Source organism: Amblyomma maculatum, chromosome 2 (genome assembly GCF_055883805.1).
Source record: "Amblyomma maculatum isolate TAMU_Amacu chromosome 2, ASM5588380v1, whole genome shotgun sequence".
Taxonomy (NCBI): domain Eukaryota; kingdom Metazoa; phylum Arthropoda; class Arachnida; order Ixodida; family Ixodidae; genus Amblyomma; species Amblyomma maculatum.
This window is the reverse complement of record NC_139345.1, coordinates 118,151,001-118,178,287: the sequence shown is the minus strand read 5'-3', so window position 1 is coordinate 118,178,287 and position 27,287 is coordinate 118,151,001. Positions and strand designations below refer to the sequence as shown.

Genomic DNA, 27,287 nt, shown 5'->3' with positions numbered 1-27,287 from the left:
GGACATATTATCAATCCAACGTTTGCTCAATATCTAGGATATGTATGGGCAGAAATTGATGATTGGTTTCGCGATGTCAATATAGGTAAACCGGAGTCTCGAAATGGATATTTACATTGAGAGTGCAGTTGTAAACGAAAAAACGTAAACTAAGAAACGGCACTCTGAATGGAATATTTAAGTAAACTACAAAGCACTCTGGGCTAAAGCCTATGTTAGGAAAATGTTAGAATAGTAATTATGCCCACATCATGAATGTTTCAAAGTAGTGATTCTAATATGCTGTCTTATAATAAACATATGCACCCTGCACATAATTTTATATCATGAAACAAGATAAGCTCACATAGAAACATGCGGAGACGATCTCACTGTAAACCCCTCTATATTCTCGTGCGGAAAGTTCTGGTCATTAAGGGCAAAAAAACATAGTACTCTGTTCCACAACGAAACATTCATCTTTACCCAACGTTGCCTTTAAGTAAAAGTATTCTTGATAATGTCCCCTGCATTTTTAGGTTCTCTTAACAAAGCAAATATCTGTGGAGATGAACCACAGACACACTCGTCGTCGGGTCTCCACAAATATATTTGGCAGTACCCGCTGAGCCAGGCGGGAACGGGACAGCGATCCGCCGGCATTCTATCCTTCTGCCACAAAGAACGAACTGTGCGTGCTTGGCAGGCGTGCTGAGGTTGTCGTCTTCTTTTGCCCCGAGATCACGATGACATGCCACATGTCTGAAATATATAAATTATTTATTTATTTCAAAAATGACATACAAATACGAGCCTGCCCAAGCCAACAATGGGCTTGTGGGCAGCGCTCGGCAGAATGGAGCAAGCCAGGGGCGGCACAGTAAGTCAATTACACAAGACTCAAACTAAAAACTAAACAAGAATTAATGCATAGTTCTTTTGATACAACAAATTTTTAACCCTGTGTTTGTCGCATGATAACATATAGCCGCTTACGTGCGATAAGAGCGCAGAACACCAACGTATCTATTTTCATTATTGCAGCCGCTTTCCCCACAACCAAAATAAGAGCAACAGAATCCGTGTTTACTTCGGTCTGAGTGCGCTGGAGGCTTCCTGCCTTGAGTCAGCAGAGTCACATAGTATGCAGGCGCAGGCAAGGAGTAAACGTAGCATGTTAGCTTTTGTCATGCCCGATCTGATTGAAAGTAGCAGCTGTGGTATGTGCAGGCTGGCATTAGAGGCCAGCTTTGTTGTTTTTTACTCTCTCTCTCTCTTTTTATGGACAAATATTCTTTCGCTCAACCATTGGTCCGCATAATAATAACTTTTTCTTTACAATATATATATATATATATATTTTTTCCCGAGTGCGCGCTTTCCGTGTCCCAGTCCAATCTCTCAGCTGGTCATAGATGTGCGCCTGAGCTTCGTTAGCTCCTCAGACGACAAGCTTCGTTTTCGTACCATGCCCGCGAATAGTGCATCTTTGGGTCCAACAGGGAGGGTGTGATTGCAATTTCAGCGGAATAACATGCTTCATTAACTCATGCCCACAGCAGTACATCCAAGCTTGCCACATTCCCCACAAACCTGATTCATTTCAACCGCTGAGCAGATTAGGCGCCCTTGTTAGTCTGTTCGAGACGACCGCCGTCATGTCAGTTTTCATGCCGACAGTGTAAATACGCCTTAACTTCTTCCGACTGCGCAAGTCTTGTGTAGCGAGAAAATGTTCTGAGCGATTCAAATAATTTTATCAGCCAACACCTATTGTGACTCAAAAACAGTACTTTCATCAGTAGCACAACAATATCTACCGATTTTTTTTTTTTTTTTTTTTTTTTTTTTTTTTTTTTTTTTTTTAGTATAGCAAAAAGGTTAATGCTTGCAAAACGCGACATGACGGCGCCGGACCAGACATGTGGAAATGCGACCAGACAGGTCGCGTTTCCAGCAGATAATCTCGCCTTCCCTTCGATTTCACTATATGCGAACCGTAGCATAGATTGTAGCTCTAGAAACTTGCGAATTATGATGCAATAGATCGGGTTTAGCGCCGCCTTTTCCTGCATTTTCTAAATTTCTTTCCTGTCGTTTCGACAATGACCGATCCGTGCAAGTGCTTGGATGCCAAGCATCCAAATTGAGAATGAGTGAGAGAGCGGGACGCACCGCACACAGAAGCTTCTTTATGCCCCCCCTCCCCCTCTTCGCCGTATGCAGCGGTTATATACCGAAAAGCGTAGCCAGATAGACATCTACACAGTCTCTACCCTCTTCCATGCATGCATTCTGCCGCGGTTGCCTCCGCGGCAGAGAGGAAACCGCTTTCATTCAAAGCGCGTGCGATCGCCTATTTTATGTTTTTCCTCTCACCCTCTCCCACGTCATTTCTCCTCCCCTCGCTCTTTTGTCCACCATCGAAGGTCGCCAACAGGTGCAAGTCCCCGGCCAGACCACGCCGCTGCGCTCCGACAACCACTCGCTACTACTCGACTCACCTCCTCCTCCACAATCTCTCGTCTCTCCTGCTTTTCTTTTCCTTTACTTGTCGCAATGTGCATTCGCTCTCTCACTCATCCTCTGGGATCTCTCGATTCTTTGCTGTTTTCTTATTCTCTGAGAGCGTGCCTTATGACCGACTGGTTTCTCTACTCGTTCGCGACTTTCTTTACCTGTGCCGGCGCTGCTCCAACTGCCGCCGCCGCCGCAACCGCTTCGGCCGCGGCGTCTTCTTGCCCACAGGCAATTTGCGTCACTTGCGTCGGACCGCTCGGACGCGATGGAAGAAGTGCGGCTTGTTGGATTTAGTCGAGGACTTGCGCCGCACCGCCTCGGTGGTCGAGTTGGTGAGTTGAAAAGTGCACGTCCGCATTTCTTCGCTCGTGAACCGCGCTAAACATTGAAAGGATGTTATTCGGCGCGTGAGATGTTTATCTGATGTGTATGGTGATCGCGTGACGAGCTTTCCGCGTAAGTGCAAAAAAAAAAAAAAAAAGAGAAAAAAAAAGTTCCTTCTTTTAAACAGTGACGTGCCTCGCAGGCCCGGCTGCCGTCTTATTTTTTTATACCTGCTGGCCTATACGCGTTCTACTCGATCTGACTGCGCTCATCTCGTGTTTTGTTTTTGACAGTCTTACTCATAATTATAAACTATCACTGTGCATGCAAGGAAACGAGTGTGAAAGATGTGACATGTTCGTCATTTGCTAGATGTGTGCCCATGCATAATACTCATACATACTATCAACAGGTATTATCCAGTGACGCCTTCGTATATATATACATTTTTTTCAAGGCAGGATAGCCTTGCTGAAACAGCGGTTACAAAGTGCGCGCGCACATGTAACGCATTACAGCCAAGCGGTTACAGGCAGACCTTTTCTTAGTCGGCGAATATACACACATATTTTGAAAATGCCTGAAAACCTGTCGTTATGCTTATAGGCATGTGACGGAGCATACGTTTTTTTAATGCTGAATTTTTGTGATCAACAGCAAATTATCTCGAGATACTTCCGTTATACTCACAGAACCAACAGTTGAAATCATCTGAACGCCAGTTCGACATGCGTCCATTGCGGTCATGTGCAACCGACGTTCTCACTGCGTGCGTCAGATGTCGCTACTCGCAGTAACTCGTGACCGTTGGTCGGCTCCACCAGTGACGTTATGTGCAAAAATGCAAGGATAAAAATGCACTCCAAGGAAAAAAAAAATTGCGTGCCATTTTCTTACATACTCAACTGTGTCTAAGATAACATTTTGAATTTTGTTTCATGTGCCCGCTGGTATTTACTGTTTTCGACTCTAGCTCAAGTCACGTACAGAGTGCAAATAACTTCGCTTAAACGCACGGCACGGCAACGGCGCTTTCAGTCTTTATATTTGCATCTCGCTTTTTTTTTTTTTTTTTTTAGATTTCTGATGCAGGACACCTTGAAATAGAATTCCGAGATAGTGTGAAGTACATAGAGAAGGCTGATAGGCATAATTTAAACAATTTTGTCACAGCGTGTACCTGACCTCCAACTTCCTACCTCCCGATTCTCCGTGTCTAGCATTGCTGCCCGCCCGTAAAAAGCTAGTTATCGCCAAACTTGGGCCGGGCTGAAAGCTTTTCTGCGTTGCACTTCTCCCGTACCTATTGAAGAGGTGAAGAAGGAAAGAGTCGTGCTCTCGCGCGTACATCGATGCTCAAAGGACTCACTTTCTGTGCGGGATTCGACTGGCGCCGAAATCGACGGAGCAGAAATGGGACTGCTCGTCAGAGCTGTACACCCTGCATGAGGTTATTAGTATATGTAGATTGACGCTAAGTGGGCTGGTGCTTTTTATTGATACAAGCAGTTGCGTACAGACAGCACGCGTAGACACGAACAAACACGCGCGTACTTTCCGCGTTGACCTGACCGTTTTTCCGGAGAGTTAATCCTATTAGTTGCAAGGACACTTCAAACGTTCGCTCAGTAAATTTTGTCAGAATCGTTCGCCAGGAACCACAGCTTATGGAAAGAAAACAAATTGGCTGAGAAATATAAAACGTGTCAAGAGCTGCATGCAGCCGCGCTCTATCCCGGGTTACTCTTGCTATCATGTTTTGCTTCCACGCTTCGCGCGGGGCAACCATCAGGACCGATGTAGAGGTTTACAACGTTTAGTGTTTACATCCCTCCTGTTGGATTTCAGCAATAGAAAGTTCAGCTTACAAAGCTTTTACCAAAGCGCGCATTATACGGCTCTGGAGCTCTGCTGTCTCCATCTCCTGCTTTTAGGTTTCTTTCACTACCTCTCTCTGCACGACTTGGCCTCTCCGGTTTTCACTTACATTGGATGTTTTTATTTTCCCTTCACAAATTCCACCGTCGCGACGCGGACGGCGACAATCATCCTTCTGCTGACTCTTCGATTCCGAAATCGAAAAACAGCGCCGTGCGAAAAAGTGCGATAGAAAGAGATATAGAGAAAGGGATAAACGAGCAAGCTCTTTCGACTTGTCGCTTTCCGAACGCTTTTCTACCCCACTTATCTCCCTGGAGCAGTCCCCAAGAGGCGTTCGTTGTTCAAAAAAAAGTATATAGTAATAAATAAATAAACGCCTAAAAATAAAAAATTATAATAAAACGGGAAAAGAATTAAGGACGTAGGAGATAGGAGATAGACATCGGTTTCTTGCCGGTCGCTAGCGACGCAGCAGAGTTGGTGCCTGTAGTGCCTCGGAGTCAATGTGGCTCAATTTAGTCTGCAGGTGAGCCTTTGTGGAGATGTGTCTTTTAGACCGGGTGTATTTCGAAACGAACCCGTGCATGCTCTCGCAAAGAGAGACGCTTCTCGGGCGTTGTAATGTTAATGCTTTGTACCGTGGGTCCCCGTTGCTTAAAAGATGAGTCGAAAAAACAATTACAACGGATTATCGGAGCCACGTTTTCGCGGCATCAGTGCGCTGATGTCTAGCTTCGTGTCCTGCGACACTTCGCTGTTATTAAGAGGAGAACCCCATATCGCGTGTGCTGGCTTTCGCAAGTCCAGCTATGCCTCTGTGATTCATTAAATGCGGGAGTGTTGAACATGCAACTATACTCGCGTATATGAGGTACTAGGTTGCGCGCTTCGAAAATTCGTGTTCTTAGCTGTGTAAACACTCAGCATTCCCGGCCGAGCACGGCGTATTTTTTCCCCCCAGTTAATCCGTTTGTTTGTCGAATATCTGGGCACCTGATTTGTTTATTTCTTTTTGTCTCTGGGGTGGTTGCGCAAGTAACTTGAAGGGATGCTATAGATTCGGGTTCGATGAAACCTCCTTTTTAGGTACTTGTAGATATCCACAACGAGATGTAATAGCGAAACGAGGGCGATTAAATCCAAAAGAACTGAGTATATCCCTTTGAGAGCTCTCGAAAGAAGAACACTTATTTAGTGATTCTGTGCGTCGGTTAAAAAAAAAAAAAAAAGAGGACGTAGCCAGGACTGCATGTTCCGCGGATAAAGGGGGTTGCGATAGACGAAGAGGCGATTAAGGTGCTCGAGAGGCCAGATTTTGACGCAAAGGCGTTTCAACATCTGCCACTATGGGACGTTGTCTTGGTGGTACTGTTGAAGAGCTCATCCCTGTTAGCGTTTGGCACCCACTACCATACTAACAGCAAACTAATTCTCATACACACCTCTTGCTTTGACTGGCTCGCTATGAGGAAACACGCTGGAAAAAAGATAGAAGGCTTACTAAGCGGTGATAACGACGACAAACAGCGCAAGTGTAAGCGTACCATCGTGGTACGACTGCTCACCGGCGCTTAACACGAAGGCAGTTTTTGTACTTGAGTATCGAGTGGAAAAAACTGCGGGACCGGTTACGCAACAGCGGCTTACGCAATTACACGCAAGAAAACCGTCGCATATCGTGATGTTCTCACGTCACTGGAAGTTCATAGCACGCGACACCTCGACAATGCTTTTTAAAGGCTGTATGCAAATGTGCTGGACAGCGGTAACACGCACGAACACACCAATCGGCAGTTTTTGTTTTTCTTTGTTGTTTTTTTCTACACCGTTCACAACCTGGCAAGCTGCCATTCTCACCGGCAAGGCCAGGGGCTAAATTCGTAATGTGCCGTTTTGCAAATTTTTTTTTTGTTTTATTTTCGAAGGGTGGTTTTGCAAGACGAACTGGCGGCATCGTAAATTACCCGGCACTATTTCGGAAAGTTGGAGGCTATATCACTCGCAAAGAACCAAAACAAATAAATGAAAGCGGGCTGGACGATCGATAGTTTTCGAGTACCTTTATTGGTTAGTGGTGGTTCTCCCCGTCGCTTCGTTCCGCATGTTCTTCTGCGTGCACCGATTCCAACTGAATTATTCACAGAGCCAAGCAGGAACGTGCAGGCTCTTTGCACGCTTATTGTGGCTGGGTGTCCGTGACTATCTTTTCAGCTAACACTTAAATGATCAAAAGGGAGTAAGGTACACTTGGGAAGGCAAGCTTTCATACTTGCTTGGCTGTATCCGACTCACACATAAATTGAACTCATTCGTCTCTTTTCGCTCGGACTTTACTAGGGCGGCGCTGTTTTGCTTCGTCGGCTGATGCCATATTTTTTTTTTTTGTATCTTATTTAATATCCGTAATTGGCGGCACTGTCGGGGCATAGGTACGCAACATTCTTCGTATGGGTTCCGGTTAGTATTTAGGAATCATTTGCTGCACATAGCGGCGAATTATTCGCGGCGAAGCTTTTTGCGACAAGCTGCGCTGAACCATACTGGGCCTGGCATGCGAAACTAACGCAACCGTTGTAACGATGAACTCATCCGTGTATCGTAAACGCCCGCGAGGCTCCGGAGAGTCTTTGTTTTCGCTGACTTTCTTGCACACATTCAGTGCATTAAGGTATCTAAACAAAAAAAAAAAAAAAAAAAACAAAAGAAACGCTTAATTCTCCGCACATCGAGTTTTGAAAGTTAGCCAACAGAAGTGCTATTTAGAAAGCGCTTCTGCATTCGCAATCGAACTACCGAGTTGCACTTCAAAGAGCTCCTTTTCAAACTTAGATGCGCGTTACCGATACCGTACACGTGACCGTAGCCGATTACCACGTTAGGGAAAAAGGGTTCACACCTTGCTGCGCAATAGACGAGGGAAGTCAGGTGGTTGTTACTCAGATGTTATTTCGGACAAACTGACAGTGCATGTCGAAATAACCAGCGGGCCAGGAGGTACGATCTTTCGGGAAATAATCAAAGGCTCTGAGTTCTTCGTTGCGTTTTATTACCCCCACTTCAGCGCCTTTATTCATTTCTATTCCTTTCTTTTTTTCTTTTCTTTGGGGAGGGGGGGGGGGGGGAGAGGGGTGTACGCACATCGTATTGAGCAACCGCGTATGCTCGCTTGCCTGGGAGCGACGACGAACAGAATGCGTTTTAATGCTTCCGACTGCACAACGAAAGAACAAGGAGAGCATCGCTTACAAAAGAAACCCAGAAGTTGGGAAAGCCTAAAAGACGGCCAAAATCGAAGGCGACAGCGGCGTTCGAGAACGGCGGGCTGGCGCTCTTGTGAAAACCGCGAACATGGGATTTTCGTCAACCGGGATGGGAGACAGCAGAGGGAGACAGAGAGAGTGAGGAGGGAAGCAAATAAAGGAGAGAGAGAGATATGAGAGAGTTGCAGGGTGCCGTTAGGATACGCCACGCTTCGCTGCTTCCCGAAGAGGAATCGCGTACGCTCTACTGAGGGGACCACAACAAAGGGCGAGGAGAGAGTGAGACCGTTAAGAGAAAAGCAGAGTTGAGTTAACGATCCTGCGGTCTTACAGCGGCGTTCGAACCCTCTCTCGCGTGCGACGCACGTAAACGAAGGCATTCATTTATAAGCTGCTGCTGCGGCGGCGACGGCCATCAATTTTCTTGAGACGGCAATCGTTCGAGGGCAGCGCTCTCCGACTCCGTCTAATTGGCGGGGCAGCGATTCTTGACTCGGCAGAAGACGCTGTCGAAACTGCGACCAAGGAGCGGCGCCATTTTGCGGTTGAGTCGTTCGTGAGTCACCGCCAGAAAATCGCAAACAACAACGGAAGTTGTGGCATCGATCCCGTGGAACTACTTTTTACTTAAGAGGCGGTTCTCGCTCACTCTATCTTTGGGTGCTTCTCACGTGGCTGATATTGGTGTGCGGCACCATAACCAGCTCGTCGATGCGCCATTTAGACATTCACTGCATACAGCTCGCGAGGAGAGTGTGGCGGGGAGGATGTTCTTGAACTTGAAGAGGCGCTGCAGAAAACGCTGAGATCCCCAATGCCTCACGTCTGAGCATTCGTAAAAGGTGCAGGAACAGTATAATAATTAGCGGTGAATTGGTGAATCGAACATATTTTTTCCTTTCGAAGCAAAAAAAAAAAAAAAAAAAGGCAGAACTTACTAGATTGCGAAAATTTAGAGTGCGCGTGGTTCTCAAATCGCAGAGCGAGTGCTCCATCTGCTGCTGTTAGTCTCTTTCGTGTCGCTTTTATTGTCTGATTTAGTGCATGAATGGTTCTTTGAGCACATACGAGTCATTTGCCTAAATAAATATTAATGCGTGTTTGGCGTGAAAAAGTGGGCTAATTTCGATTCTAGGCTCGAAGGACCAAAAGCTCATTAGCGTTCTCGGTACTGTAGGTCGGCAAGCATTAATTGAGCAAAGGATTTTTGTCCTGAAACTTGACTAAGTTACAAGAGTGATAGCCCATATTCAGCAGCGTTTGCTGCCTTTTTTACGCTTATCGCAATTTTCTTTGAGGGCGATACCGTAGCAAGCATTATTGCCTAATCTCGGAATAGGTACAAATATACCCAATTACATACTGTGCAAACCACGAGACCCCAAAGGGAGGTGTTCCATTTTGAATTATTAAAATCCCCAAATACGCTTCCTGGTCTGCGTCTGGGTCACAAAAGACATGCTACTTGGTGCGCTCCTCTTTCACCTTGCAAACCAAAGGCATCGCATGTTCTTTTCTTTTTCAAATTATAAAGTTGTTCGTGTTGTTAGTGAGGTTTCCTTCGACGTTTGGTAAGCGGTTAAGGCGCGAGTAGATGCGGAAAATTGAACTCACGCATTTCGATAATAGCCATGCATTTGAAGCATCAGGCATGCAACTGGTACCCGGTAGCGGTTATTTGTGGTATAATTTAAAACTGTCCTTGAGAGAAGAATGCATATAACGCGAGAACGCAGGCAAACATAGCCTAGAGGAAAAAGAGCCAGAATTTTTTATTACAGCGCGTGCATCGGACGGGAGTCGGCTGCCAAGAATTTGTTGCGAAACAACGCGTCACGTTGTATGAGGGCAGACAAAGGACAACTTGTCACATGCATTGGCTCGCCTGGTTTCCCAATAAATGAAATCATTATTTTGTTTATATAAATCCGATGTTGGCTGCGCTTCGTTAACTGGGGTCTCTGGTTGAGCTTACAATCTGCGCAAGGGTACGAATGCCAGAATTACCTAAATAGGTTTAGCAGAATTACGCCTTTCAGGAGGAGAAGAACTTGGCGTCGGGCACCAAAGTTTTGCGATTGCGCGCAGACTTTGAGTAGGCGTCGATATGCGCTTGAGAACATCATAGTCGTATACGACTAAAGAACGGAGCGGCCGTGTCCCTCAAAGGAAGAGACGCTCCAACCAAAATCACTGACCTACAATCAGGACGCCATAAGCCATTCGCCTTGCCTTGCACGTTGGGTGGTAGTTATCGATTCCTCGGATAGTTCTGGAGCTAGTCCAGTTCGGAGAACTGCTCTTATCGACAACGAACACCGGTAAGGAGCTACCACTGCGACATTAGAAAGCCTCCGTCACGACACTTTGCGATAAAACGATAAACAAGCGCGGTCCTTGTGTACGCGGACCAAATGGTCTTGATTTCAATTTATCGAATCAATCCAAGTGGCGCATGTTTGGTTAGGGTGAAAAACCTATCAGCTATCTACTTCTCATTTGGTATGTGTGCGCGGTTCGTCACGGTTTCAAGGTTTGTTGTCATTTAACAGGAGATCTGGCATATTTCCTTCCACTCGATCAGCCTTCCCTTGGGCCAGCGTAAAGTATTCTAAACTGATATCAAACGGGCACTCGACGGAGAGTCGTAAAAACGTCATTCGCCTTGGGAGTCGTTAGCGTAAAGATAGCTTCCACCATACCAGCTGAGTTGTTTACCATTCCATGTACTTATTTTATTACAGTACACATGTAGACTGGCGCGGTCAATATTTATTAATGGGCCGAAGCGCGAGGCACCGAGTTCGGGCGCACAAAAAAAAAAAAGAAAAAATCGCACAAAATGACAGCAACAACATATTAGGACGCATATGTTCGTCGCATACATATTAGTATGCAGTGGAAGCACAAAAAGCACGTCTCTTATTACTTCCGCGCATTTTTCTTTTGGAATCTTAATACGAAATTCTATTCTTAAGGGCAGGCCGGCTGCTTCGGCATGACTGGTTCTTACGAATGTAGAGAAGGTCTGTGATTTCATGTTCGATTAATGCTGCTATGCTGTGCCCGCCGCGTACAGCTAGAAGCAAAATGAAAGGGAACACGGGAGCGCGTGACCTCCACGCTTTCAAATGTGCTGTCACAGACAGGTGATAAGAATCAGTGGTAAAAACGCATCCAAAGTAATCTTGGTTGTCTGCTCTCTCCGAGCGTACCCTTGGTGCCACCGATTCTAGTCTTATGTTGGTGGCAGCGCTTTACAAAGCGCGGAGGCCACGCGCTCCCGCGTTCCCTTTCATTTTGCTTCTAGCTGTACAATTTTATGATGGCATGTCAAGTTCCGCTACGCGATTGAAACGATAACAGTAACAAACGAGTTCGCGGTGCTTCCTAATAGCAGAATTCATAATGTTAGCGTAATGAGATCCCATGGATATCAGGACTGGGACATTCAGGGACCAGAATGTCGCGAGGTTAAGCTGTACCTATAGTCCGAAACATTTTATTTTACAGATATACCTGTTTCCTCTCCTTGCGTCAATGGCGGTCTATAATCATATGTGATAATTTGATTCCATTTTGGACAGGTTTCGGCCATACAGCTTAGGGGCAAGGGTAACATTAGAGGCAGTGTATTTGAATTATGTGAAAAGAGTTGTTCAGATTTGAGTTTTGTTCCATCTTATGTTGATTTTCGATTATATAAACAAAAAATTAGTTGTTTCCTGAACGCGTCGTTGCTGCCTAGTTACATTCCTACGTTCTTGACTGCTGAGTGAACACGTCGACAAAGAGTCTCCACTGTTCAAAGCGTCCATTACATTCTATTCGGAATGAAAGAAATAATGAATAAATGAAAAACTTTATTTAGGCAATGGGAATTCTCCCGGCATGGAAATCTCCAGGGCCCCAGTAGCCTTTGCCGTCGTTCGCGCTCTTTCGATCAGTTTGAGCTGGTCATCAGGCGTCGAGCAAGACAGCGCAGCCGGTGTTGGTGTGGTGTTTATTGGCGCTACCTGCGTGTTTTGACACGCCCATGTAACATGGTAGAGTGTAGGGGGTTCCTCGCATAGTGGGCATTTATTCTCATATGTTGTTGGATAGATTTTACTGAGTAGACTCAGGTTGGGGTATGTGTTAGTTTGTAGCTGTCTCCAGGCAACCAACTGCTCTCTATTAAGGTCTTCCTGGGGAGGTGGGTAGATCCTCCTTAAGGCTCTTTGATGTTCAAGGACGGCTCCATAGCGTCTAGTGACTGCGTCCAGTTCCCCGTCGTTGTGCGCCTCCCGGTTGGCGTATTCTCGGGCATTGGCGTCGGCACGTTGGTTACCTTTGACAGTCTCATGGCCTGGAGTCCACGTTATGAAGCATCTCAAACAGGTAATTTTTCTTGCCCTGAGTACGTGGATGGCCACAGTGAATATGCGTCCGCTGCTATACCTTCTGCACGCTTCTTGCGAGTCCGTAATTATTTGTCTAGTAGCCTCCTCGCCTTGGTGGGTGATAGCGAGAGCGATTGCCGCTTCCTCAGCCTCGAGAATGTTGTTGCTCTTGATCGAGGCGCAGTTGATTTCCCTTACCTGGGGAGCAACCACGCTGGCTACCGCTCCGTATTGTTCTTTGTATGTGGTCGCGTCGACGTACAATGGTTTTATTTTTTTTCCTGCAACCCTTCTTTCTTGTGCCTCTGATCATGCCTCTCTTCCGGCCTTGTGTATTTTCGGATGCATGTTTTTCGGAATTGGATTGACCCTACTGATCTCTCTTATTTCCTTTGGTATGCTTCCCTAGCTTTTTATTTATGTGTAAGCATCCCTCATTCCGAGTATAATCAATCAGCGCGTTCCTTCCCGTTTGCGTCTGCATGGGTCTTATTTTCTGCGCGAGAAGGTGGGCCTCGATGCGCTCTTGCACTGTGTTGTTTATGCCTAGTATGCCAAGAGCGCATATGTAGGCTTTCCTCAGGATTGCCGCTAGTTGTTCTTTTTCCTGTTCGAACGCAATTTGGTAGTCGTCACTGGTTGAAGATGATTCAAGAGAAGCGCGAAGCGCTCGTCTAGCTTCATCTTAAGCGCGCCGTCGAGCGAGACGCTGTTCCCGTTCTTCATCTGTCTCTGTATCCCGCTGTCGTTTCCTGGCTTCATCGACACGGCGTGACAGTTTTTTTTTTCTGTTTATCAGGATGCATAGCGAGTGCCTCAGCTGAGCAAACGCGAGCATTTATATACCCATCGTTGTCCTCCTCCTCCTCTCAACTGCGAGAGAAGAGGTGACAGCAGCACCTCCACTCGGTAGCAGCACGGCTCCAGCTGCAGCGCGCCGTGCCTACCGACCGCCGCCACACGACGACTCGACTTGGTAGTCCATCTCTCGCAGCTGGTATGACGTCACAGCCATCTGGGGTCATTAAAGGTCAAGCGTGCGGTCCGACCGTGGCTACGCGAAAGGCTGGAAATTGGATTATCATGCTTTCGCAATAAAAGGAATCAGCAGAGATGCGACCATCTGCGTGTGTGAAGACGATAGCTCTCTCGCACAGTGCACTGCCGCGACGGCCGATTCCCGCGCTTTCCTCCTGTGGCGCGCCACCATGAGATGCCCTCAGTATACCTTCTCTGACAGCGCGCTCTCACCACTACTCCTCTGACAAAGAGCTGCTGTGCTAGGTCACGTGGTGTAGTGTGGTGGTTAAGGCATACAATTAGATATACACATGTCTCTTGGAATCCTCATGGTGAAATACTCACACACACCAATTAATTATTAATGATTAGGAAACGAAATGCTCTGGCAGAACCCGGAACAGTGCACGAATATGGTTGCGTTACAATACTGATACGAAAGAGAGGAAATCTGGAGCTACATGGGGGTCCGTTAGTGATGCCGCACCAGCAATATCATTGATCTCGCGAAATCTCGTGATATCGCGTACACATCTCATGCATGGTAAGACGCCACTCATGATGCAAGATATTCTTTCGCGTTAAAAGGGTACGCCTGCATATAGTTTCGCACAAGGCCGATGAAGACGGAGAACTCATGAAGAGGGGGGGAGCTGCCATATGGACATATATGCCGTCGTCCCACTAGCCAACGGCTGGCGACGACTTGCGTCCCATGCAGGTATTGTGGTAACCACTGAGGCACGAAGGAATTTTTTCGCACTGCTTGTTGTGGGCCGTTCCTGTCCTCTCCACTTGTACACCATGTAAGGCTTTCATCTTAAGAATTAACGGCCGCATAGCTAAGATAGCGCAACATGACTTGTGTTAGTACTGTGTAGCTAGTTTTTGTGAAGCCACTATTCCAACTCAAGGAACAAAAGAAAACAAAAGAGGGTGCAAAACGATGGAAATGATGCACGCGATATTATACACATTTTAACGTCCAGACTCAATCATGCATCTGATCTTGTTACGCTTGCTTTTTTTTTTTGCATAATTAGTTCGAAACGGCCGAACGAAAAACATAACCAAGTATTACATGCAGCAGCACGCATGTTACATATTCCAAGGCCGCGCATAAACCTTCGGTTCTGACCCAGGCTGCTCTGCGCGCAAAAAAAGAAAGGCTTTACTGAAAGAAAAAAAAATAACAAAAAACAAACAAATACAAATTGTGTTTTTGACCGCGGTCAGCATATAACGAACGAAACCAAGAAATTCGTGTATGAGACGAACAATTGCTCTTAAAATGCTGCTTGCAGCTCGAAACTTACTTTAAAGCGGAGCGCGTGCGCAACCGCCGATTTTGCAACATCCGTGCCTGTCAGAGCACGAAGATAGAAGGTAACCCACTTAGCATCCGGATAACGTGACAACAAGCATGCATGTTATTAGAAAACATCCCAAGATTGTACTCTAATTTCAATCTCGTGTGGATAAAAATTGATCGCATTGTAATAGTATGGACAGTTAATTGGTCAGTGGGTACCTATTGCTTCAAATAAGTGACCAGTAGGAAGACACGGCCACAAACGAAATACATGGGAGTCCCGTGTGCCTTCTTTCGCTCGTATTTTCCTTTGTTCCTAGTTGTCATTTTAAACGCGAAATGAACGGGGTGCGTGACATCAGAACGGGTACTTTTTTACTCAGCCTTCAAGAAGGAAGCGTTGGCATCGAAGCGTGTAGTTGCGAAGAGACCAAGGATTTTTCGGCACCCTGTCCACGCGCGTCTTGTGACATACACAAAGAAACATCCAGCATCGATCAGGTGAAATATTTCTCAACCTGGTTCTCCTGATTTGCGCTCGACTTGCGACTCTAAAGGCTCCATATGCATTGCGTAAAAGAAAAAGAAAAAAGAGAACAGAAAAGCATGCGTCCACGCACATCTGTTCTCGGCTCGCTCGGTGGGGCAAGCGAGACGGCACTTCCGCGTCCTCCCATTGCACGTGCTGGAATCGGGCAACCTCTTACATGCAGCCTTGTTATGCAATCGCTGACGCGCGTCAAAACACGGCACGCGGAAAGTAAGGCCGGCCGAATGCGATTGCAACAAAGCGGCCACCATGCCGTTTTGGCGGTCCAGAACCCGCGCTACTAATGCGCCTTTGCGTGTGTCCCATACAATACGCGTGTAGTAAGGCCCTTGTGTGCACGCTTTGTTGTTTACCTGACGACGTCGCCGTGTGCCCGTAAGGAGAGGGGACAGTGGATGAGTTGCCGATGCTCATCCTGTTTTCGCCGGAACTCGTCTCTCGCGTGCGTACGCTGCGTGTCACGCAGCGGTGTCTTCGTCGTGATGTGGCCTAGTTGCTCCTCTTTTTCTACTCCCTTGTTGCTCACAGCGTCAGTCGCTAGGATGTGTTCTTGCTTCGAAACAACAACGAATTATGCGCAATTCAAGCGTTACTGTATAAGTAGGAAAACCGCACAAAAGGAAAAAGAGTGTACGGAAGTCTTTTTTTTTTTTTTTTTTTTTAATGCGAAAGCATTACTTCGCTATGTTCACAAATTTCTGTCCGCAGACCGTGTCCGCAGACCGTGCCCGCAGAACGTGTCCGCAAAATCGTGTCCGCAGCAGCTGGGAGTAATTGAGAAGTGGTAGAGGTTAATGAGTGGTGTCAATCGATAGACGGTGACGTAATGTTGTTGCTGAAAAAATAATTAGTTCGGAAAGGTAATTAGGCAATTAATTAGAATAACTGGTTCACAGGAAAGGAAAGGCGCTGCATCTGCCACACACGTTCTCTGGACACCTTAACCGCGCGTAAGCGAAGGGAGTAAGGTAGGAGTGAAAGCGGAAAGAGAGAAAGGGGTACCGTAGTGGATATGATGTCAAGGGTATGTGACGTCACGCAGCCGGAAGTAGGGCTGATAAAGGGCACAGGAAGGGATTGGCGCGCAATTTTAAAGTACCAAGCACTAAAATGGGTAAACAAAGTGAATTAAGCAACTAGAAGCAACCAGAAGCAACCAACAGCAGTATCCGTGCTGTCGCATTACTCCAATGCAGATTCTGCAGTGCTCTTTAATTATTTTTTGAAATCTACGTTAGCTTTCTTTTTCTTTAGTGTATCTAGAACGTACCGCAGTAGTTTTCACAAGGCTAAATCAAGGTTGTTTGTTACATGTTTTCTTCCTTATTTAAACAATGTTAAGAACTAACAAGAAAGTTCGTTGATTGGTACCAAGGTCGTTGCGACCGCAGGCGGACATGACGTGCGTAGCATTAATAAATATGCTATCCTGAGCGAAATTACGCTGCTACAAGAACGTTTCGGGACCGTGAAAAACTGCATGCGGGAACCGTGTGATGAACAACTTCTGGGGTCGAGACAGGCGCGGTCCGCCACCTGACAAAGCGATTAATTCTTCCGCGCCAGCCTCGAAACAGGGAGTGTTTCGTCAGGTGGCACCCGCATGCAGTTCGCCATAAAGTTTGAGGGGCTCTACGTTCGCGGGGCTCTCCTATTTTTCTTACGACAGGGCCTGGCCTGCGGGAGCGTGTGTGTACGGTTCATGCGTGATGACAGTGAAAATTACCGCGGTAACACATGAACCCAGAAGCGCCTGAAATGCACGAACATGTACACGTACTGTATGCGTCAAAGTATGTTTGAAGATTGACCGTGCAAAATTAACATGATTGTTCTATCATTATTGGGCTAATGGAAAGTTCATGATAAACACGGTAGAGTTACTGAAGGTGCTTTCAGGCACCGATGCAGCCATCATTTTCCAATAAAATAAATCCGCTTAAGTTCGATTACAACTATGTAGGGACGGTAAACTCCGAGAAAGCATTAAGTAAGCACCACTTTGCGAATCTTTTGGTTCAATTCCTGCCAATGAAATTACCTATAACGTTGAGATTTTCGAGACATATTCGGCGTGGTTACAAGCGTCACACAATCGGGGATGAAATCAGCGAGCTTTGTTCTGTCAACGAACGTATTGAGCAACCGATTCACCTTATGACCAAGACTTGTCGTCGACCATTTTCACCGTTATTATGGACTCCTTATGCCATTTCTGATAAAACAGCGCGTAGCGAAGGCACAAGACGCAAGCGCTGACTTACAACTTTCTTTATTTCGAAGAAACACGACTTCTTATAAAATCGAACCACACCTCTACTCACCATATCATTGAGCCATATCATTGAAGCAATCTCAAATGACAAGCAGTTTTGTAATCCAAGAAGCGAATTATGTGGGAGAGAGTACATTGGACAGATCGGCAGGTGCATGAACGAAATACTTCTAAAACGAATTTCTAGCAAGCGTCCAGAAACATGTGGATTCATTGCAGAGACTGTCCCTCAACAACTTGTGCACCTGAGCTCAGCAAATGCAAAGTAATTGAGAAACTATCGAAACAGTTTGGATAGTGAGGATGAGTGGTTGTTGTGTTAGTACGCCGTTCGTTGCATTAACCGGCAAGGAATTGAGCCTTTTATGAATGTGATTCGCTTCTTTGATTACAAGACTGCTTGCCATTTGAGATTGCCTCAATGATTTAGCTGAGACGCTTGTGATTAGATGTGTGGTACGGTGTTATAAGAAGTCGTGTTTCTTCTAAATAAAGACAGTTGTAAGTGAGGGCTTGTGTCTTGTCCCTTTGCTACGCGCTGTTTTGCCACAAATGGATAACCAACTTGCCCAAGCTACTGTCCTGCCTAATTTATTATGCCAGGCTGATCTGTAACCAAAATTCGGTAACGACAACCAGTACGTGCAACTCTGGGCGTCTTAACGCTTTCTCGTTGTCTGGGTCTCGTAATTAATCACTATTCTGCTTCATTGTTTTTTTTTTCTGTCTGCGTCACTATTATATACTTTTATTATTTTTTTTTTTTTTCTGTTCCCTTTCCGCTGCACGCTCAGCGAACAAGTTTCGGTCACAGGCGCTCCGACGCACCATCCAGCACCGCAGAATCAAAAGTAGCGGCTTTCTCGGCAACGAAGTCTGCTGGGCGCGTCGCGACTCGTGTTTTCCGCCTGACCGCATCCTGTTTACGCCGCCTTGCTCCGGCCGTGCGACTGCGTACTACCTTCACGCTCTCGGCGTTGTCCGCGAAGGCTGCAGAACTGCAGGCAGGCTCTGCCGCACAGTACCACGTGAACGCGCTTTGCTTGTACAGTCGAGAGAACAAGCGCCGCTGACGCTATAGTGGCATCCGCGTATACTACTTCCGTGCAGCGCCCTGGAATCCTGTGAGGCGCGAGCAACTCGTGAATGTCAGCGTATGCGGAGAATAAAATTTGTGCAGCTCTGTGACCGTGTTGCTGGCTTCCTCTCAACTGCACCTTGAATTCTCGACAGATTCTTGACTTTCCGCGCCGAAACTAGTGTTTAAAAAGTAAAAGATCCTTCTGCCTCGCTGTGGAAACGATCGTTATCATAAGTCCAGCACTGCAAGGGAATATATAACTCACTGTGCTGTAGCACTATATACCATCCCTGACTATTTGCAAACCTCATCTACCCGCCCAACAAAAAGAAAACAGCGGACTAGCCAAACCGAAGACTGACTTGGACACGGAGGCTTGCTGCCTTTATTCAGTGCCCTGCTTCCCGCAATCGCGTACGCCGTTCCGGAGCAGAGCACAGAGCGAACAGCGTATAACTGAATACTACCAAGCAACGTCGGGCATTCCGGCGGTGGCTTCAGGCGCGTTGCCTGTGGCTCTAGGAGCATGTATACTTTTCGCCCCAGTATACTGCGGGGCGAAACGCATGCGACAGCGTGTTTGCCACAGGCTAGCTCCTCCACTCCAGCCATTCAGTCTTCCTCACTGTGATCATCATCAGCAGTTCGAGGTTACAAAGCACCTCTACTGGTCTGTTTTAGAGGCGGATCTGGTGTCGACTCACCACCGAGACGAATGTGGCCGTCGCCACACTTTCTTTTTTTTAATGTGAAAGCATTGCGAAATTTCGCTATGTTAACAGATTTCTGTCCTCAAACCGCGTCCGCAGACCGCGTCCGTAAAATCGTGTCCGCAGCAGTTGTGAGTAATTGAGAAGTGGTAGAGGTTAATGAGTAGTGTCAATCGATAGAGGGTGACGTAATGTTGCGTCCAAAATAAAATTACGTCGATAAATTAATTAGGTAATTAATTACGGGTAAAAAATGTTAATGTCCGCAGCAGCAGTTGTAATTCGGTAGAGGTTAATGAGTGGTGTAAATCGATACAGGGTGACGTAATGTTGTGCCCGAAAAAAATCATTAGGCCAATAAGTTAATCAGGCAATTAATTAGGGGCAGAAAATGTAAAAGTCAAGGCGAAAATGATCTCTTTAGCCAGTGGCTTGGCGCCTCGTTGGAATGTATAAAATACTAAAATAGTCAATTAAGTTAATCAATTAAGGGGACGTCACGATGTATGAAATACTAAATAGCAAATAAATCAGTCAATTAAGATGACGTCAAGGATGTGACGTCACGTAACTTGAAGTCGAGTTACAAAAGGGCATAGGAAGGGATTGGCGAGCAATTTGAAAGTACCAAAGACTAAAATAGTTATGTCAGTAAATTAGGGTGACGTCAAGGATGTGGCGTCATGCAATCGGAAGTAGAGCCGAAAAAGGGCATGGGAAGGGATTGGCGTGAAATTTGAAAGTACCAAAGACTAAAACGGGTAAACAAGAAATGAATCAAGCAACTAGAAGCAACTTGAAGCAACCAGAAGCAACCAACAGCAGCATCCGTGCTTTCGCACTACTCCAATGCAGATTCTGCAGTGCTCTTTCATTTTTTATGGTGGACAGTCAGTGGCCATCTTGCATTTGTGCGTGAATGCCCAAAATGCGGAAAACAGCATGTAATGAAACAGTATTGGAGAATACTCATGCAAAAAGAGTGAGGCCTTAATCTAAAACAGCAGCAAACAGGGTGAAAAAAAAAAAAGAGATGAAAATGTGCTGACACAGCAGTGCACTCTGTCACTAATAATCTTTTCACAATGTGCTGCAACAGCCCCTGTGCACGTATTCGTTGCACTGTAGTGAACTAGCGTTCACTGTAGCTGCACCGTGGGGCATTCACAATCATAGGCATGCACCTCGTCATCGCGCTGAAATAAGGCCGAAGATCAATGCCTTTTGCACAATCACAATCACAAGCCCCACCACTCAAACACGAAGAAAAACAAACAAAACTGCCACACATCGCTGGAAACAATAATTAAAAATTCTTCAAGGAAAGTAATTTCATTTCTGCGTATGACAAGAGAGGCATCGCTGACTAATTTGCTACCTTTGTTTGTGCTTTTATTAACTAAGCCTTTAAAATTTCACACACCGTGTGTGCGAAATGTAGCGACGCTGACTTATTTCGATTAGTATAGTCAGAGTAATCACTACTCCAGTCTCGCTGCTCGACTCCTGCAAAAACGACGTATGGCTTCGCTGCAAAACTTGGTTGCTTATTCGGCACCTTCACAGAACTCTGGAACTGCCTATATAGTAACTCTATTCCAGTATTACTTATTGCTCCGGAAAAGCTGAGCGGATGGCGTGCACGAATCGGAAAAAATAAGAAATGCCAGAGCGAGAGCCTGCGAGGTTGGCGTGGTGTATGAAATTCTGCTGGCGTGAAGAAAGGTATATATAGGCCAGACTGGCCAGTGCATTAATGAAAGGGCAAGGGAGCATGATAAGTCTCTAGGAAATAGAAAAGGGTCAATTTTGCCTCCTAGTTGCCAAGAATTCAAGCGCGAGCCATTGCTGAGCAGTATTAGGATCCTAGGCAAACGTCGGGGTATCATGCGGCGAGTGAAATTTTGGAGGCTTATTTTACAGAAAAAGCAAGGTTGTAAGTGCGTCAGCGATGCCTATCTTGCCATAGCAGAGTGAAAGTCCTTTTCGTGAACGTTCTTTATTTTTAGTTGTTGCGAGAGATGGTGTGGCAGTTTTGTTTGGCTTGCTTTGTGTTTACGTAATGGGGTTCGTGATTTGTTTTGGTCTTAATATGTGAGCGCTTTTGCTGCGTGTGTTTGACTCTGATTTGGTTTGATAGTTTGGACACTGCCTTGCCTAAGAAGTTTGATCTTTTTTTTATTTTTGGAAGTGAATACTTTTATTGTTCATGAGCCCAGCCGTAGGAGATAAAAGGGCTCTGCAAAATTGCTTTAGGTCATGGGCTTGGGTGTGAAGGATAAATTTGGCTTTTGTGTCCACGGTCGCTGAGGGTAACAAACTGGATTCCAAGGGAAGGAAAGCGTAGCAGGGGGCGGCAGAAAGTTAGGGGGTGGATGAGGTTAAGAAGTTCGCAGGGGTCAATTCGATGCAGCTAGCAGAGAACCGGAGTAATTGGAGAAATATGGGAGAGGCCTTCGCCCTTCAGTGGGTATAGTCAGGCTGATGATGATGATGATAGTGCACGCCTGTGTTCTCTCTCTGTACTGTCGTCGTTGCGCCGCTGTTCCTGAGTATTCAAAAAGTACCACAGCTAGCTTGTTCACAACAAAAGTTTAATAAACAAATCGTCTTCTTAGCAGCTTTTGGCGAAAGAATTTAGAAATTATAGTTTTGTAACCGTTTTTTTTTTTTTTGTTCTCGAAGAAAGTGCGAACTTGGAAAAAAATGACTTGAAGGATTTCAGAAAATGCTATTTAACTTTAAGGCAAAAATAATTGAAGTGCCCTGCTGCATACGTTGAGCTCTCCTCTTCAACACGACGCTGCTGTATGGCGATTGCTTCGAGCCGCTTTCCCTGTTTTAAGGCGAGAGCCTTTATTGCCTCATCGTTGTCGTCAGCAAAACTGTCACGCTTTTGCGGCGGCTCCGATTGGTCGAGACGTGATGACGTCATAGAGGTCTCGACTAATCACAGAGCACCACTACAGTATGCGTGAATGCGTACCTTATATGACCTATCAATGATCAGTTACTAATTAATATCTGGTATATCATTCATTACTAATTACTAAATAATTGCTATTTATTGCCAGTTCCGTGATTAATTACTTAGTAAATAATTACTGCCATGCACCCGGTAAAGAACCACAGATGGTCGAAATTTCCGGAGTCCTCCACTACGGCGTCTCTCATAGCCTGAATCGCTTTGGGACGTTAAAACCCCACAAACCAAACCCGGTAAAATCAACCACACAGCAGTAAACGTAACAACTGCGAAGATACAAATTAAGGAGCGCGATCTCGTCGCTGCCAAGCAGAATTCACTAAATAATTGCACTTGCAGAATGTGAAAGAGTATAGTCACCCGCTTTACTCGTAGCAGCATTCATCGCTACATGAGCAACAGAATGCAGAGCTCAGGCTTCCGCCTTTCATCACTTTAGTCGCCGAAGTGTCCTCGATTTTTTTTTTTTCAACTTTACAGCTGTCCAGAGCCGTTACATATGCTCTTGAAATGCGCTTTTCTTGGTTGCTAGTTGCACGTGCCTCTTCTGGGCTCCATATCCTAGAGAAGAAAGAAGAACAAGTCATATTAAGTTTACTGGCACCGCTTAGAGCACGGTTTGGCAATCACAGCACATCTCCAGCTTTTAAAGCACTCTGGTTAGCCAGGCTCTTGGTGGCGCGAAAACAGTGGTCGAAGGTCACCTGCTACGTTTCTGTCAATCCAAATTACTGCTTCCGTTTCCCAGGCAACCCACTGTCGTCACGGCCGAAAATACGTCTCTCCTTTCTTGTTTCTCAGCAACACACCCTTTTGAATTGTTTGTCTGTTTTTTACACTCTCGATAGCGGGTCTTCTCTTGCTACAAAACGTACGTTCAGGTTCTTGCCTGTTTGTGGCCGCTTATAGAAAACAGCGTTCTCTGCTTTCGGTTGTGTGCGCACCACCGTCTCGTGAAAAAGGACTCATTTTATTCTATTCTACCGTTCAGATGACTGCAAAAAGTTTTGTTCAATGTGGAATGGAAAACAAAGAAAACTTAAAAAATACATTTTTTTTTTTTTAATGGAAATCGTGATCTTGGCTAAGCATCCCCCATTGAGAGAAAAATGACTTCGTTGGAGCTACTCTTGGAATTCACCTGAAAGGACAACTAGTGCTAGCCAAGCCCGCGCGAAGCGTTTTTTTTTTTTTTTTTTTTCTTGCGCGCGCGAAAACGCGCCTCATGTGAGAGGCACGCGGCTGTATCGCCGCTTGCAGAATTCTGCATGCTAGTAGAGAGCGCGATAAACGTGCACTGAACACCCGGCGTCTTTTCGCGTGCAAAAAGCGCTTCATGCATGAAGACCAGGCTGAAGGGAATGCGCTGAATTCATCCATTCTTGCGAAATACTAGCCGTCTAAGTCGCGAGGAAGTGCTACGCTAACTTTGTTTTCGGGAAGGCTCATCTTGTATAAATATATTTCTTTCCGGCTACTGCGCAAACTTTCTGCGCAGTTTACTTGCATCACATCCTCCGTCAGTCGGAAATCGCGCTTTTTTTTCTTTTGCGCATCTTTCACACCTTTCCCGCTAATAATGCGTTACGGCGGTCAAATGGCGGTTATAATCCTAGATTCTTCAACGTTCCGAAAGGCAGCAGGCGAAAGGGTTGAGGAAAGAAAAAGGGCCACGGAGCAGATTGAGCGAACGCGGAGATTGACTGCCTAAACCAACAAGAACCGGTTTAGACGGCCGCAGAGCCGGTTTAAACGGGATAACGAAGTGTCGCTGAATGACGCGTCTCATGTATCAAGTGCAGCCGGTGCAAACGCGCAGCTTCTGTTTTGGGACAGAGGTGAATGCTCAATGAAAGCAGGTCTTTAATAGCCTTACTCTAGCTCTTGCCTGAGGCGAATGCTGGCGGGCAGTTTCGATCCCTGGTAATTCTGTCGATGCGATTCGCGAAGTATGAAGACGAGGGGAGGGGCAAAAAGAGGAGAGTTGAAACACGTGTTGCCTCTGCGCATCAGTGTTTGCGGAACATCGGTAAATTGCGTACAAGAGCCCATTAAACGCATGCGGCGTTGCACCATTTGACTCGGAGTTGTGAGTGAGCTGGAGATTTGCCACAGCTCATTTGAGGCAGGGTAGTAGGTCGAAAACGTGGCCGAGAAGAGACAGGTGTCGCTTTGCGAAGCGAAACTGGCTCCCGCAACACGTTCTCAAATGAGTGGCGACGTACGCAGTGCTTTGCTTGGATCGCTTATTGCATTGAGACGCACTAGCACGTGTTCCGTGTAATGCACACGCTCGTGTCTGGTTTCATACTGCACCGACTTCAGCAAAACAATTCCTTGTCAGGTGTCAGTGCGAAACAATCAGCACTTATAATAAATGATTACTCCGTGGCGGTCAGTGCTTTATTTATTTTTAATAATGCTGCATGCACCATTAAAGTTCCTCTCTCATTCCGCTTGCGTTTTTTGAGACACTATCGTGTTTTCCAGCTCTTGAAGTGCACCCGCTGAAAGAAATTTACAAATAATTTAAGGAATTTCATTTAGCTCAGATCTTTCAAGAGAGCGACTAGAGTTTTTTTCCTTTCTTTCTATAACGTGTTTACCGTATTGCCGTGATAAATTCCCGAGCCGAGACTGCCCGCCTCTGGCCGTGAAGACGCATCTGATTCCAAAGCTAGTTTGGAGAGGCGTCGTTACGCATTTTCAGCATTCCCGGACGCATGGACTGCCGGTCGAGCATACGAAGGCGACGGTTCTCTCTTGTTCAAACGAAACCAGGATTCTGTCGTTTTGTTTGTTTTATCTCTGTTGAATTGTGTGCTCCGAGAAGTGAGCATTCCATTCGGAGCTCCGTGCAAGTGGCTTTTGGCAAGCGCAAGGCACTGCGTATAGATTGCTACACCCATTCGCGCGCGCACGTATAGTGCGTCATTTTTGCGACATAAAGCTAGCTGTCGTGACGCGAGTTATCGGATGTACCGTAACCTGTCCGTAGACAAAAATATGTCGATAAATCCGCTAGAGCAAACATTGTGGGTGTCTCAGATAAGGACCACTTCGAATGGGTATTTGATTCTTTCTCGCAGAGTTTTCCGTGGAAATGGCGAGTGCTACGTATTCTTAGAACTCTTTGTTGGGCGCGGCTTTGACCTGCGATCACGATCACGGATCTTGAGCACCCGACGTATCCGCATGGATTTAATGCCAATGTCTTCACTGCCGCTCCCGTGTGCATTATCGCATTTACGTGTATGTTTGGGTAATCAGCCGGACTTTACCCATTACTGAGCGAAAGCTCTCTCGCATATCCTTCCAATTAATTGAGGCTCGCTTTCGCGTTCTCTCCTCGTGTTCCAAAAAAGATTTTTTGTACGTAACGAAAATAAGAAGCAGCGCTTCGCTACAGTGTATCGCCTCAATCAAACCAAAGGATTCTCGTGGCAGGCACCAGCTGCATGGCCTTTTTTGCCGAAATTTATCAGTCTTGTGAAGCTTTTATTGTGGCCTGAACCATATTTGTATCATCTGCAAAGTGGCAATAAACAGTATTGTTATTTTATTTTTTTCCGACTTTCACTCTGCCTCGTTTACGGATTTCTAGTGATGTACTACGTCTTGAAAAGCGTGGCTCTATTTTCGCGGAAATGTTGACAAGAGCGATTAGATGATTATGTGGGTGTACACATGGAGCGCGCAGATGTCTAAGGCTGCATGCAGCCTTTCGACCTCATTTGCAGCTAGACAATGAGAGCCTTATATTTTCATTCTGTCCCCCCAGATGTCTCATTTCATTCATCTAACAAAGTAAAGCTAGTTTAACAGCACATTGAATGAATACGTACACTACTGCTTGACATTGTGTTATGGAATGAGACTCGTTTATTTCATAACGCGACTTCCATAGACTGAGTCGCTTTGGTGCGTAAAACCCCATAAACCAAATCATTTATTTCATAACATCCGACTGAGTAGAGCTCGATCTCTTGGGTTGTGGGGTTAAAGGTGTGTTTCACTGGCGTAGTGAAAAAATATCTTGCAGTTGGTGTTATGCACCGCCGATAAAAAAAATATATATTATATAGATAATATATATAAAGAAGAGAGAAAGTCTGTGCCAAACAATATCAGAGTCTTTTTTTTTTCTGCTTAATTAGAGTTTATTAAAATTTCGAAGGATTTTATAATACCGAAATATCCCAGTTTAAATCACTCGCCCTCTGCGCACAGAAAGCTTCACCGGAGAGAGCACTGCTGAAAAAATGCAGATTTTGTTATGTGAAGACATATCTCGGAAGATTTTTTTTTTTTTTTTATCACACGAATTATCGCTTACGGCTCGGTAAATAAATCTTTTTTTTTTTTTTTTTTTTTAAGTGACGTTAGCTTGACAGAAACAACCTAGCTATTCATTTTTCTCGACGACCTACAACCTTTGCATTGTTACTTTGTTCTTCAAGCCGATAATTAAAAATAGCTAATTACTTTTACTAATTATTAACGTTGAAGGACTAAGATTACTGTACACTAGGTCATAAAGACCCTCAACAGCACTCAGCTCCTTTCACAACGCTAGGAATCACAAGTTTTTCAAACAATCTACGGTTACATTTAGCTGGGATGCCTGGTATACTAGAAATTAAAGGAAAGGGCTGGTGGAAATGAACACAAATAATTGGCATTGCCTGTATAATAATACTCGGAGCGCTGCATGCGTTTTTTGCGGCCTCTGCCTTTTTAGTCTTGTCTTGCGCACATTTGATTGGGCAATGGTCCTTGCCTAATCTCTTTCATAACGAATAAGAGCGCACAAGAACAGTGACTTATGCAGCCGCTGAGCGGAAAAGCACGGGCTTTGTTATGAAAAGAGAATGCAAAGTGGGAGAAGCGGTCCTTTATTCTCCTCTTACAACAATACGGTTACAAGTAACAACTTTGTTTCTTTCGCATTTACTTTGCCCTCTTCTCACTTATAATTTTTCCCTTTATCCACGCAATTTTGTCGTC

General features: G+C 45.6%; 1 protein-coding gene across 3 annotated transcripts in view; it reads left to right on the top strand.

The window, feature by feature from the left end:
• The window catches only part of LOC146199670 (adenylate cyclase type 5-like), a 238,128-nt gene that overhangs the window by 75,520 nt on the left and 135,321 nt on the right, over positions 1–27,287 (top strand). Inside the window, exon 1 of one of the 3 annotated variants that reach the window (XM_084595178.1) lies at positions 2,723–2,831. The exons of the other annotated variants lie outside the window; for them this stretch is intronic. The gene's annotated coding sequence lies outside the window, so the exon portion shown is untranslated. Of the gene's footprint in view, positions 1–2,722; positions 2,832–27,287 lie in introns of those variants that run through there. 3 annotated transcript variants of the gene reach the window in all.